Consider the following 13644-nt stretch of genomic DNA (forward strand, 5'->3'; position numbering starts at 1 on the left):
TGCAGAGGAAGTTTACGTCCTCTTTAAGAGAGGGGTTTTAGGGGATCGGTCCCACCAATGGAGGAAGCCTGCTGGAAAAAAAAGAATCCAGGTAAGTATTACACCTTATTCCTTTATCCATAGACTTAAAAGGCATTTAACCCTTGCAATGTTGTGTGGGGCGCTACAAAGGTTTTTTTCATTCTTGTGCCCTGACCTGGTCTTGAAAGCCTCATCACAGAATTTAGCTAAATAACATTATAAGCCCTCAGGAAGAGCACAGAACAATGGACACCATCATGATGAAGCTCCAGTAACAGTAAAGTAATTACTTTTGGCCAATATTCTTGGTGACATCCCATAATATCATTGTAGAACTTCTAGGGAGAAAGCTGTACATGTAGTTCTAATCATGTATAATACACAGGCAACATTTTGGATTGGATTTCAGTTGCCCTTTGCACCTTGGTTACTGTTTTGTGCTTTTGTTTCGCTGGCTTATGTGAATGGGTAATTAGATGTAAAGTAATTAGGATTATAGTACATCGTTTCAAACAGCAATTTCTAAATCCCCTTTTCAATGCACTGTGAGGCCGTTTCCCAGGGTGAAGCCGTTCCTTTCAAATGGATGGGGATTAAAACTTCTCCCCGGGGGAAGGGGCTTCTTATAATACCGACCACAGCCCTTAAAGTCAAATTGTCTACTGGTGTACCTCAAAGTCCTAAGGAACCGCGAGACCTGGTATCCTGCACTCGTACGGATTATTAACAATAATTATTAATGCCCAGATGGAGATAAACTTCTAAGTTCAAATGTTTATATCATGTCCATGTACAAAGTATACATTGTTATCACATTTATCTTGGCACAAACATTGTATAAATCCTGCAGGACATGCTTATATTAGACCAGGATTTTCCAACCCCTTTAGCTTTATGGAACCTTGTAATAACTTTTAGGTCTCAGGGAACTCTGCTAAAAATAATTATATATACAGTATATACAGCTCATGATATATGAGCTTATCGGGAAATCGCAGACCACATTACATAAAAGAGCAAAGAATATGACATAACATAAGTATTCAACACCCAGGGCAGATCCTTTTTTTTTTAAATACCCTCAATTTGTATATGGCAAAATGTCCCCTATCATTAGAGGTTAGCGTAGATGTTACGCCTTACAATGTTCAATGGAAAATTACACCCTTGCGTTGGCGGTCAGTGTAGGTGGAAGATCAAGTCATCATTGCTCAAGGAACCTCTGGAGGAACCCTAGTTGAGAAAGGCTGTATTAGATCTTTACAATTACATTAACCCCCTGTCTACCAAGGTACATCAGCTTGGTATCAATTTTACCAGCTGGTGGAGGGCTTCCGGATTAAAGAGATCCAGGTGACTCTAGAGCTGCCCAATCACTTTTATGGGGCTTTGACAGTTGGCTATCCACTGCCTTCATCAGCAGCCAAGGTGTTTCCCAAGCCCTTACACTCCTCTGGGGAGCCTGGGCCATTGGAAATGACTCCTGCATTGGGAATAGGAGGTGATTGGAGGGGGGGGGGGGGGGGCGGTCTGTTCCCCGATATTCTTTGCAACAAATGATTCTAGAAGCAATGTGTATTCTGCAACTTCTGTGTTCACGACGGTCATTCCTCGGCTACTGTTGTCTGCTTAGCTGCAGCCGAGGGCAGGGAAGGCATTGGAGATAAAAGACTCCTGATGTCTCCATAAAGAGGACCTTGCTCATGCTATGTAGTATTCTGTGTATTGAAAGTGTCTCCCAGTACTGGGGGCCTCGAAGAGTGTCTTGCATTATTAACCCTTGGCTAGTCCGTGTGTTACCTGGAGTACCTGTATAATCACCACAACAATGGTTGCTTGTTAGTCCCTTTGCTATGGCAAAAAAAGGGGAGGAAAAAAGTAAAACGTTTTTAAAAAAGATTACATTTTAATAAAATTTAAATAATATTTAAAATGAAAAGCACCCCCATGCAAACACACAAATGCAAAAGTGTATGCATTTCCTGCACATGTACAGTGGTGTGAAAAAGTGTTTGCCCCCTTCCTCATTTCCTGTTCCTTTGCATGTTTGTCACACTTAAGTGTTTCGGAACATCAAACCAATTTAAACAATAGTCAAGGACAACACAAGTAAACACAAAATGCAATTTGTAAATGAAGGTGTTTATTATTAAAGGTGAAAAAAAATCCAAACCATCATGGCCCTGTGTGAAAAAGTGATTGCCCCCCTTGTTAAAACATACTATAACTGTGGTTGTCCACACCTGAGTTCAATTTCTCTAGCCACACCCAGGCCTGATTATTGCCACACCTGTTCACAATCAAGGCATCACTTAAATAGGAGCTGCTTGACACAGTAAGGTCCACCAGAAGATCCTTAAAAGCTACACATCATGCCGAGACCCAAAGAAATTCAGGAACAATTGAGAAAGAAAGTAATTGAGATCTATCAGTCTGGAAAGGGTTATAAAGCCATTTCCAAAGCTTTGGGAATCCAGCGAACCACAGTGAGAGCCATTATCCACAAATGGCGAAGACATGGAACAGTGGTGAACCTTCCCAGGAGTGGCCGGCCGCCCAAAATTACCCCAAGAGCGCAGCGACGACTCATCCAAGAGGTCACAAAAGACCCCACAACAACGTCCAAGGAACTGCAGGCCTCACTTGCCTCAGTTAAGGTCAGCGTTCATGCCTCCACCATCAGTAAAAGACTGGGCAAAAATGGCCTGCATGGCAGAGTTCCAAGGAGAAAACCACTGCTGAGCAAAAAGAACATCAAAGCTCGTCTCAATTTCTCCACAACACATCTTGATGATCCCCAAGACTTTTGGGACAACATTCTGTGGACCGATGAGACAAAAGTGGAACTCTTTGGAAGGTGTGTGTCCAAGTATATCTGGCGTAGAAGGAACACTGCATTTCATAAAAAGAACATTATACCAACAGTAAAATATGGTGGTGGTAGTGTGATGGTCTGGGGCTGTTTTGCTGCTTCAGGACCTGGAAGACTTGCCGTGATAAAAGGAACTATGAATTCTGCTGTCTACCAAGAGATCCTGAAGGAGAATGTCCGACCATCTGTTCGTGTACTCAAGCTGAAACGAACTTGGGTTCTGCAGCAGGACAATGATCCTAAACACACCAGCAAGTCCACCACCGAATGGCTGAAGAAAAACAAAATGAAGACTTTGGAGTGGCCTAGCCAAAGTCCTGACCTGAATCCTATTGAGATGTTGTGGTATGACCTTAAAAAGGCCGTTCATGCTCGAAAACCCTCTAATGTAACTGAATTAGGACAATTCTGCAAAGATGAGTGGGCCAAAATTCCTCCAGGACGCTGTAAAAGCCTCATTGCACGTTATCGCAAACGCTTGGTTGCAGTTGTTGCTGCAAAGGGTGGCCCAACCAGTTATTAGGTTTAGGGGGCAATCACTTTTTCACACAGGGCCATGATGGTTTGGATTTTTTTTCACCTTTAATAATAAACACCTTCATTTACAAATTGCATTTTGTGTTTACTTGTGTTGTCCTTGACTATTGTTTAAATTGGTTTGATGTTCCGAAACACTTAAGTGTGACAAACATGCAAAGGAACAGGAAATGAGGAAGGGGGCAAACACTTTTTCACACCACTGTATGTAAACAGCGGTTGCACCACACGTGTGAGGTATTTCCGCAAAGGTTGAAGTGCGAGCCATAATTCTAGGACAGTGTTTTTCAAATCTAGTTCTCAAGGTGCCCCAACAGGTCATGTTTTCTGGCCTTCCATTATTTTGCACAGGCGATTTGATCAGTTTCACTGCCTTAGTTCTTACCACAGCTGTTTCATCTGATGGAAATCCTGAAAACATGACCTGTTGGGGCGCCTTGGGGACTGGAGTTGAGAAGCACTGTTCTAGGACCATAATTCATAGTTAACTCTAAACTGATAACTTTTAAAGGCTTTTAAAGCATCACCTATGAACATTTTTTGGCACTGTAGTTTGTCACCATTTCATGGGTGTCTACAAATTTGACATGTTTGTTATCTATTAATTCTACAACCCCTTCTTTTATTTTCTACCAAAAAATTGGGTATACTATTGTGTTTGTTTGCACTAAAATTAAATTTAGTTTATTTTTTACCAAGAATATGCACTTGATAAATAGCTACACAAATATCGTATGACATACAAACTTGCACTTACCGCCATTTTATTCTCTAGGGTCTCTGCTGATGTTGCCTGGAGACAGTGGTTAAAGCAGCTTGTGTTTTGCACAGGTTAGTACTTCCAATGTTCCTTACTTTCAAAATATGCATACCAGTCTGTCTATCCACTGTTTGTCCTGGTTTCCTTGTAACACAAATAACTTTCTATAGTGAACACAAGCAACTGGACACACCTAGAGTGTAACTTTAGTCAGAAAATTACATCTTGCTGGATCACCCCAGGCTGGCTCCTTTTTCAGGTATAGCTATGTAAAACATAAAAAATAAGAGTCGATCCTGTTTAAAATCCAGTAATGCACTTTCTCACCCCGCTCTGCACATGCTCAGTTGCTCTCTATTTGTAGCACTGTGCAGACAATTAGAGCCACTAGAGGCCGATCTGCTGACAGCCTAAAGATTTACTGCTGCTCAAGGGACTCTGAACTTCAGCAAAATGGCAGCCTCCTGCAAGAAGGAACAGGAGCAATGCTGGAGGCAATTTAAAGCATATACTAATTATTGATAGCATAATTATTATTTTGGAATGCATGTTCCTTGCTAAAGAACATTATTTTCATCAAGTTGTTCCGCTTAAAAAAAAAAAAAGTAAAGTCAGCAGCTACAAATACTGTAGCTGCTGACTTTTAATAATCAGACACTTACCTGTCCCAGGGTACAGCGATGCGAGAAACTGAAGCCTCCTACGCTCGGCGGCGTCTGCATTGTAACTGCGGGCACCCAGCTGTGGCTTCACCGCTGGGCTTCACCCATTGTGCATGTGCGAGCCGCCATGCGCCGTGACTGGCCGCGCAATTATCTAGGACCGGTCAAGTGTCCCAGATGATCGCCTAGAGGGAGGGGGGGAGAGGTGATCTTCTTTCCGGCGCTGAGGGAAGTGACGTAAGGAGCCAAGGTGAGTAAGGAGGCAGATTACGAGGGACCCCCTAGCAACAGGCATGAGGAGGTGAGCAAAAAAAACATTTTTTTTCCAAATTATATTAATCATTTTTAATGCAGCTGAAAAATGCTAAAATAATTTCAGGAGTGGAACTCCACTTTAAGTATATGCATACTTCCAAAGACAATCTAGGTGTTCTTGTTAATGTAATGATACTCCCATAGTGACCTGGACCCTCTCATCAATTGTAGGTCTTACTAATTCCTAGATGTGTAAGACCAAGTTTAATTTATCAGGACTATACCATATCACATCAAGGTGGTTGGCTTTGGTTAATGTACACTCACTGGCTACTTTATTAGGTACACCTGTTCAATTGCTTGGTAACACAAATTGCTAATCAGCCAATCACATGGGAGCAACCCAATGCATTTAGGCATCTAGTTGTGGTGAAGATGAGTTGCTGAAGTTAAAACCGAGCATCAGAATGGGGAAGAAGAGGGATTTAAGTGACTTTGAACCTGGAATGGTTGTTGGTGCCAGACGGACTGGTCTGAGTATTTCAAAAACTGCTGATCTACTGGGATTTTCACGCACAACCATCTCTAGGATTTACAGAGAATGATCCAAAAAAGAGAAAATATCCAGTGAGTGGCAGTTGTGAAAACAAAAATGGCTTGTTGATGACAGAGGTCAGAGGAGAATGGGCAGAATGGTTCAAGATGATAGATAGGTAACAGTAATTCAAATAACCACTCGTTACAACCAAGGTATGCAGGACAATGGCACAGGACAGCCAAAGGTGGTGTAAAAGAAAGGAACATGATCTAATGCCGCGTACACACGATCGGAATTTTGGTCGGAAAAAGCTCTGATGATTTTCCCATTTGGGATTTCACTCAAGCTGTCTTGCATACACGCGGTCACATCAAATTCTGACTGTCAAGAACGCTGTGACGTACAACGCGTATGACGGGACTAGAAAAAGGAAGTTCAATAGCCAATAGCTTCCGTCTTATAATTGAATCTGAGCATGCATGAGTTTTTGCGCGCCGGAATTGCATACACGCGAACGCATTTTTGGATAGGAACTCTTTCTGACCAAAAAATTGAGAACATGCTCTCAATCTTTTGCTGGCTAATTCGGCTAATGGAGCATACACACGATCGCATTTTCCAACCAAAAGCTCTCATCGGTCTTTTGCTGGCCAAATTTCCGATCGTGTGTACGCGACATAAGTGCTCTCCATTAAATCAATCTTCATTTATTAAAAAGCAGTAAAAAGGCTCAATACAAAACTTGTAGGTACAAGAGACATCCGGCATGAACATCTCGTATTAGCAGCAATACTAGCAGTACATACCAAGAAAGGGAACGCTGGCAGCGGGTGATGGCCGCTAGGTAGCTCCTCATCTGTACGCGTTACGTCCCACGGAACTGCTGACGAAGCATTTTTTTTTTGTTCAACTTTTTTCAACTTTAATTTAAGTGGTGCTTTAAAGAGGATGTATAGATACAGAATATTTTATTTCTTATGTATGGAACTAAACAATAAAACATGAAAATATTTCATAATTTGTTTTCAATAAAGTGAATACAAAAAGCTGCATATGTGTGTTTTAGATGTACAGTGAGGGAAAAAAGTATTTGATCACCTACTGATTTTGTACGTTTGCCCACTGACAAAAAAATGATCAGTCTATAATTTTAATGGTAGGTTTATTTTAACAGTGAGACAATAACAACAAAAATATCCAGAAAAACGCATTTAAAAAAAAGTTATAAATTGATGAGTGAAGTAAGTATTTGACCCCTTCACAAAACATGACTTAGTACTTGGTGGCAAAACCTTTGTTGGCAATCTCAGAGGTCAGACATTACTTGTAGTTGGTCACCAGGTTTACACACATCTCAGGAAGGATTTTGCCCCACTCCTCTTTGCAGATCCTCTCCAAGTCATTAAGGTTTTGAGGCTGACATTTGGCAACTCGAACCTTCAGCTCCCTCCACATATTTTCTATTGGATTAAGGTCTGGAGACTGGCTATGCCACTCCAGGATTTTAATGTGCTTCTTCTTGAGCCACTTCTTTGTTGCCCTGTCCTTTTTGGGTCATTGTTATGCTGGAATACCCATCCACAACCCATTTTCAATGCCCTGGCTGAGGGAAGGAGGTTCTTACCCAAGATTTGACGATACATGGCCCTGTCCATCATCCCTTTTAAAGCAGCGAAGTTGTCCTGTCCCCTTACCAGAAAAACACCCCCAAAGCATAATGTTTCCACTTCCATGTTTGATGGTGGGGATAGTGTTCTTGGGGTCATAGGCAGCATTCCTCCTTCAAACAAAGCAAATTGAATTGATGCCAAAGAGCTAGATTTTGGTTTCATCCGACCACAACACTTTTACCCAGTTCTCCTCTCAATCATTCAGATGTTCAATAGCGAACTTCAGACAGGCGCTGTACATGTGTTTTCTTGAGCAGGGGGACCTTGCAGGCGCTGCATGATTTCAGTCCATCATGGGGTAGCACGTTACCAATTGGTCCCAGATGCCTTGAGATCATTGACAAGATTCTCCCTTGTAATTCTGGGCTGATTCCTCACTATTCTCATGAACATTGAAACTCCACGAGGTAAGATCTTGCATGGAGCCCCAGACAGAGGGAGATTGACAGTAATTTTGTTTTTTTTTCATTTTGCGAATAATCACACCAACTGTTGTCACCCTCTCACCAAGCTGCTTGGCGATGGTCTTGTTGCCCATTCCAGCCTTGTGTAGGTCTATAATCTTGTCCCTGACATCCTTGAGCAGCTCTTTGGTCTTGGCCACGGTGGAGAGATTGGAATCTGATTGCTTCTGTGGACAGGTGTCTTTTATACAGGTAACAATCTGAGATTAGGAGCATTCCCTTTAAGCCCTCATTCATACTGAAGGGGGGTTTGAAATCGTGTGATTTCAGCTGAACTCGCACAATTTCAGACCCGTCTTCAGTGCAAGTTCGGGGGTGATTTGAAAGATATATGTGCGGGTTCATGCACAGATGTCTATTGAAATCGCCCCTGAAGTTGCCAAAAGTAGTGCAGGAACTACTTTTGTAAACCTGTGCAGCCCCGCAAAGTTGGCATCTCACCAATTGGGACAGTGCCGTTGCCGGCAATAGACTGCGATTTTGCATGGGATTTGACATGTCAAATCACTCCGATGGGAACGGGGGCTTAGAGAGTGCTTCTAATCTCAGCTCGTTACTTGTATAGAAGACATGTGGGAGACAGAAATCTTGCTGATGGATAGCAAATGCTTATTTCACTCATTAAAATGCAAATCAATTTATAAACTTTTAAAATGAGTTTTTCTGGATATTTTTGTTGTTGTTCTGTCTCACTGTTCCCATATCTCCTTCTCTTCTGTACATATTTCAATACACTGTATTTCATATATCTATTTCAATTGGAGAGAGATTGCTTGAAAGCATAAGCTTGATAGTGCTTTGTAACACTTAAGACATGGTTACAAATATGCTCATTTGTAACAACAATTTTATATAAATAGAAGAAAAAGATATAACGCTGCCTAAAACATACAAGTAAGATAAAATTTACCTAAAACCTAAAATTAAGGTATTTATAAATTTTCCATAAAAAGCAACAAATAAAACCAAATCAGTGACCTGCTAATACATTACAGGAAGCAGCTGGGCTAACTTCACAACCTACCTTTATTTGAGTTATGTGATCCAGAGGTATCTTAATTATGCAGCCTCCTAAAGAAAGCTTCTTGGATCATTGCAAGGCTTGAGCCATGTGTTTTATCTGCTATTCAACTTCCTGCTTTGAGGAATGCAAATCCCTTAATTGACTGTTTCCCAATGCACTTCTATTTGGGTTAATCAAGGGGCTTTTTTTTCCCTTTTAATAATTTAATAAAAAGACCAAGGGTCTACTTGGTTAAAGGATGCAGTGCTAGGGCATGCACAGTTATGAGTATGTATGCATTTTACCTAATCCTATGATTTAATTGCAAATACTACACAGTATAAGTCAACTTTCTTTCCCGAATCTGCAATGTGTACCCCTGTAGATATACATTTTATTTCTCTGTATCTTTTCATTTAGTTTTATAACATTTTATACTTCTTAGGACTTGTGTTCGTGTGATTCCTTTGAACTTAATGCTTTCTAATAAGTGTGGAATCAGAATTCAGAAGACGATTGCTGAAAGTGCATGCTACGAATTGGCAAACCCAAAACAGTGCCCTGCAACCTGTCACTTTGTAATGGGCATGGAAGTCTGACATGCACTGGTCATTTAAAATTCCATGACAACTTGAAGGCAACTTCTGATTTTCTTGCTGCTGTAGAAATACAAGTCCCAACATCACGGTAGTCCCCTATGGCATGGCATGGCATGCTTAGACTTGTAGCTGCTAAACATATAGATGAACACAGTGCAGACATAGTACTGAGATCACTGTTAATTAGAGTGTCAGGAGGCAGATTTATTTAAAACTAGATTTTATCCCACAATTTGGTATTAAAAAATATTTGTAAAAAGAAATGGCTGTCTGTATCTAATGGATAGGCTTACATTCATGGGTCTCTAATGCTGGAAAACCATCTCAACCCAAGTCAGATCTCGAAATTGAAAAGAGACAAGTGGAAGGAATATGAACTGATGACCTACTAAATTTCATATGTGGATGGATTCGACCTTTAAAACCAGTGTTTCCTATAGGTAAGGAAAGATAAATGCCCACATGCCTTCAATTGTCCCCGTGCAGGCTCTCTGGGATATCCTAGTCTTCTGTGCAGGGGGTCTCTATCATTTTGTCCCATTTGCTTATCTGTCTTGCAGGCAATGAGCAAACACATCAAGTCCATCCTTACATTTTACAGTTTGCTGTGGATTTGCACAGCAATTACTTTAAAGCGATTATGTCACATGTGAGACAAATTGACCCCACTTAGCCCTTGTACACACGGTCGGACATTCCGACAACCAAATCCGACGGATCTTGTCCGAAACTGTTGCATACACACGGTCGGACAAAGTTGTCGGAAAATCCGATCTTTCAGAACGTGATGACGTAATTTCATTATGATGGGACTACGTTCAGGCTAGTAGCCAATAGCTTTGATGTAGGAATTTGATCTGAGCATGCGTGGCACTTTGTCCGATCGGAATTCTCTACACATGATCGGAGTATGTCCGATCGGAGAAGTTTGTCGGAAAATATTTCCGGCAAGTTGGAAAATTTGGTCCGACGGATATTCCGACGGAAACAGTCCGATGCATACCACACACAGTCGGAATATCCGTCAAAACGCTCCGATCGGACACATTCCGACAGAATCTCCGACCATGTGTACAAGGGCTTAGAGGGGGAGATGCCAAATACTTCCACAAGTCAGTAATAATACTTTAAGGCCCATCTTTCCCAGATGTATTCACAATTTTCCATCTTCAGACATTTGGAATATTGTAAATAGGTGCCAAAACTTTTTTCTACTGATATTTGCACCATTATAGTGTTATTATTTTATTAATATAGTATTCATCACTGTGATAAATATACATACAGGCTGGTAGGTGGGGTCATTTAAAATGCTTCTGTGGGGTTGTTTTATTTAAAAAAGTAGACTTTTCACTTTGCAATTTATGGTAAATACAAGGTTATCTTGTGTCAGCTATGAAGACCCAACTGTGCAGGAAAAAATAAATATTTCTACTAGGACAGTTTGAGTGGTGTATATTGGTTAATGAAGCAAGCACATTGGGGTCTTAACAGCCACTTCAGAAGAGGGTGTGTTACAGCTCAAATTTTGGCTGATTCCTACTGAACTGGCTGAAATATGAGGCATGGGTGGCCCTGAGTTCACTGAGCTGGTTGGAAAATGAAGGGTAGAACAGTGACTGCATCCTATCATATGCAGTCACTGTTCACTAGCAATAACTAGCAGTGGAGATTCTTCCATTCACACAGCTTAGCATGGATGGGCGACTCATTTGATTTCCCCTCATTCAATCTGAGAGCTAAATATGAGAAATGGAGCCTTAAAGTGTAAGTAAACCCTCCTATTGTTTTCAGCCAAGGAAGCTGCCATCTTTGCCTCTGATCTTCATCGGCCATGATGCTGCACATGTGATCGGTTATGACACCAGCCATTGGATGGTTTGACAATTTGGTTGAGAGAACATCCAATGGGAGTGTTACATTTCCGGCACATGATGGAAATTAAACTGTTTTATGGATGGGTTTACTTCAGCTTTAAGAAGAAGCTTATTGCTCATCATGTCCAACAGTGTGATCACTAGATGGCAAGTTTACAGTTATCAGGAACAATTTGTCCCCTAATAAATCTATCTTGTAATATTAAAGTATAACTAAAGGCATTTTTTTTTTTTTTGTTTGGGATAAACTGGAAGAGGGATTAGACCCCTGTCAGGTTTTTATTCCTGTCTGTGTCCCCAGTTCAGACTCTTTTTGTCCTGTTTACCATTATCATTGAAAATAAAATCCAAAATTTTGGGTTGTACCCAGAAAAGTAATAGAGGGAAAATCTTCCAATGGGGACACCAGTTCTGGTGACCTGACCCTAACAAATTCCCTTAATTTGCAGGGATTTCCTCTCACTTCCTGTATTGGCTATGGGACAGGAAGTGAGGGTAAATCTCCCCAATGGGACGCAGTTGGCAAAAATAAAAAATAAAACGGCAGGGGTTATAACCCTCCCTTACTCTATTCAAAATGAAAAAAAAAATGTTGCCTATAGTTCTACTTTAGGTTTCAATATTCTGTTGCATTTTTTCCCAAAGCAGTCTTAAAGTTAGATTGGTAGAATCATTTTTTCAATATCCTTGTGTTTAAGATGGAGATGTAGATCCTACAACACCAGGAGCAATCACCAAGAGCGATATACAAATAAGTGAGTTTTTTTTTTTTTTTTTTTTGTTAGAACACAAAGCATTTAGCATTAGTAGCACTTTGTTTTCTCAATTCATTTTTGTTATTTTTTCTATGGCTTGCCAGACTTCTAAATGATCTTTTGTACAGACCTTTCATACAAAATATTGGTCCTGATTTATCACGCTGTAATGTAACTTGACAGATATTTTTTTAGGTGGAGTGACTCTTTCAGTTTTACTAAATAGTGCTTAAAGTATGCTAAAATGACATACAATAAAACAGAATAAAAGGGATTTTAGGATACTTTTAGGTACTATAAGGTGCTTTAAAGAGCAACTGAAGTCATTTTGTTCTTATCTTACTACCCTGGGTAGAGGAGAAGGTCCAATGCCAATGACAATAACTCCAGAAATAACATACAAGATTCCTTTTTTCTGCTGAAACGCTTTCTGGATCTTCCTACTTCCACATTATTGGTGAGGCCATATTTACCGGAACTTTTTACCGATTTCCATCCCTGCCCCCTGATGATATTGTGGCATACCATGCACATTTGGAGTGAAAAGTAGAAGAGAAGCTTGTTCTTTGTATTGGCTGATGCTGTGTGCAATGGTAGCCTATACACAAGCTATACACCAAGCAAGGAACACACAAGAGATTGTGGGATTTTCAACAACAGGTAGAAGAAAAGAGTCTCCTCTCCTCCTCTGGCTGCCTGCTGTGACACATGATGGGTGCGCTGCACACCGCACACTACGGCTGAGGCTGAACTGAACTGCTGGACACATGAAGTTTGTCACCTGGTCAGGTAGGTGAGGTCAGTGTATGTATGTTAGGTAGGTGTATGTATGTCAGGTAGGTGAGGTCAGTGTATGTAGGTCAGGTAGGTGAGGTCAGTGTATGTATGTCAGGTAGGTCAGTATAATGGTCAGCGTGTCAGGTAGCTGAGTGGTCAAAATTGATGGACACTGGTATTCAGCAACCAGCAAGTGAGCTCTCCCAGCCAAAAAACCCGTGCCAAGACCCCCCCCCCCCCCCCCCGTGCCAGCATCGGACTTCGGGCTGAAGCCCCTGGTATTTTTGCCACTCAGCAACACCCCTGCAGTCAACCCTTGCAGCCCCACTACAAGGGATCTTTTGGTTTAATCCTTCTGCAAATACAAAAATACCTATTGACCTTCCAGGAACCCAGTGTGCTCCTAACTTCCTGTTTGACCTGCCTCTTCTGCACCGAAAGTCCAAGCAGTGCAGTCAAACCTTCCCAATTCTCTTTCACTGGACTACAGATAAACACTCTCTTCATCTCAATAACATACAAGTGAGGTGTTCTGAAGTTCTCAGTCCATGTGCTGGGAGCTCTCAGTGAGCGCACATTACGCACAAAATAGTAGTGCACCATGAACACGTATGTCATAGGCAAGTTCTGCAAACCTCGACACCCCAGATATTTTGGAACTACATTTCCCATGATGCTCATGCACTCTGCAGTTTAGTTGAGCATCATGAAAAATGTGGTTCAAAACATCTGGGATGCCAAGGGTCACCATCACTGTTATAGGCATACGTAGGGGCACACCCTAATCACTATGTGCAGTGCCGATTTCCCCTACTGCCCGGGCTTTCCCCCCTTGTTGGCCCCACCCCGCAGGG

This window comes from Lithobates pipiens, unplaced genomic scaffold (assembly GCF_037356315.1).
Source record: "Lithobates pipiens isolate NorthernLeopardFrog02 unplaced genomic scaffold, aLitPip1_a1.2 Scaffold_25, whole genome shotgun sequence".
Taxonomy (NCBI): domain Eukaryota; kingdom Metazoa; phylum Chordata; class Amphibia; order Anura; family Ranidae; genus Lithobates; species Lithobates pipiens.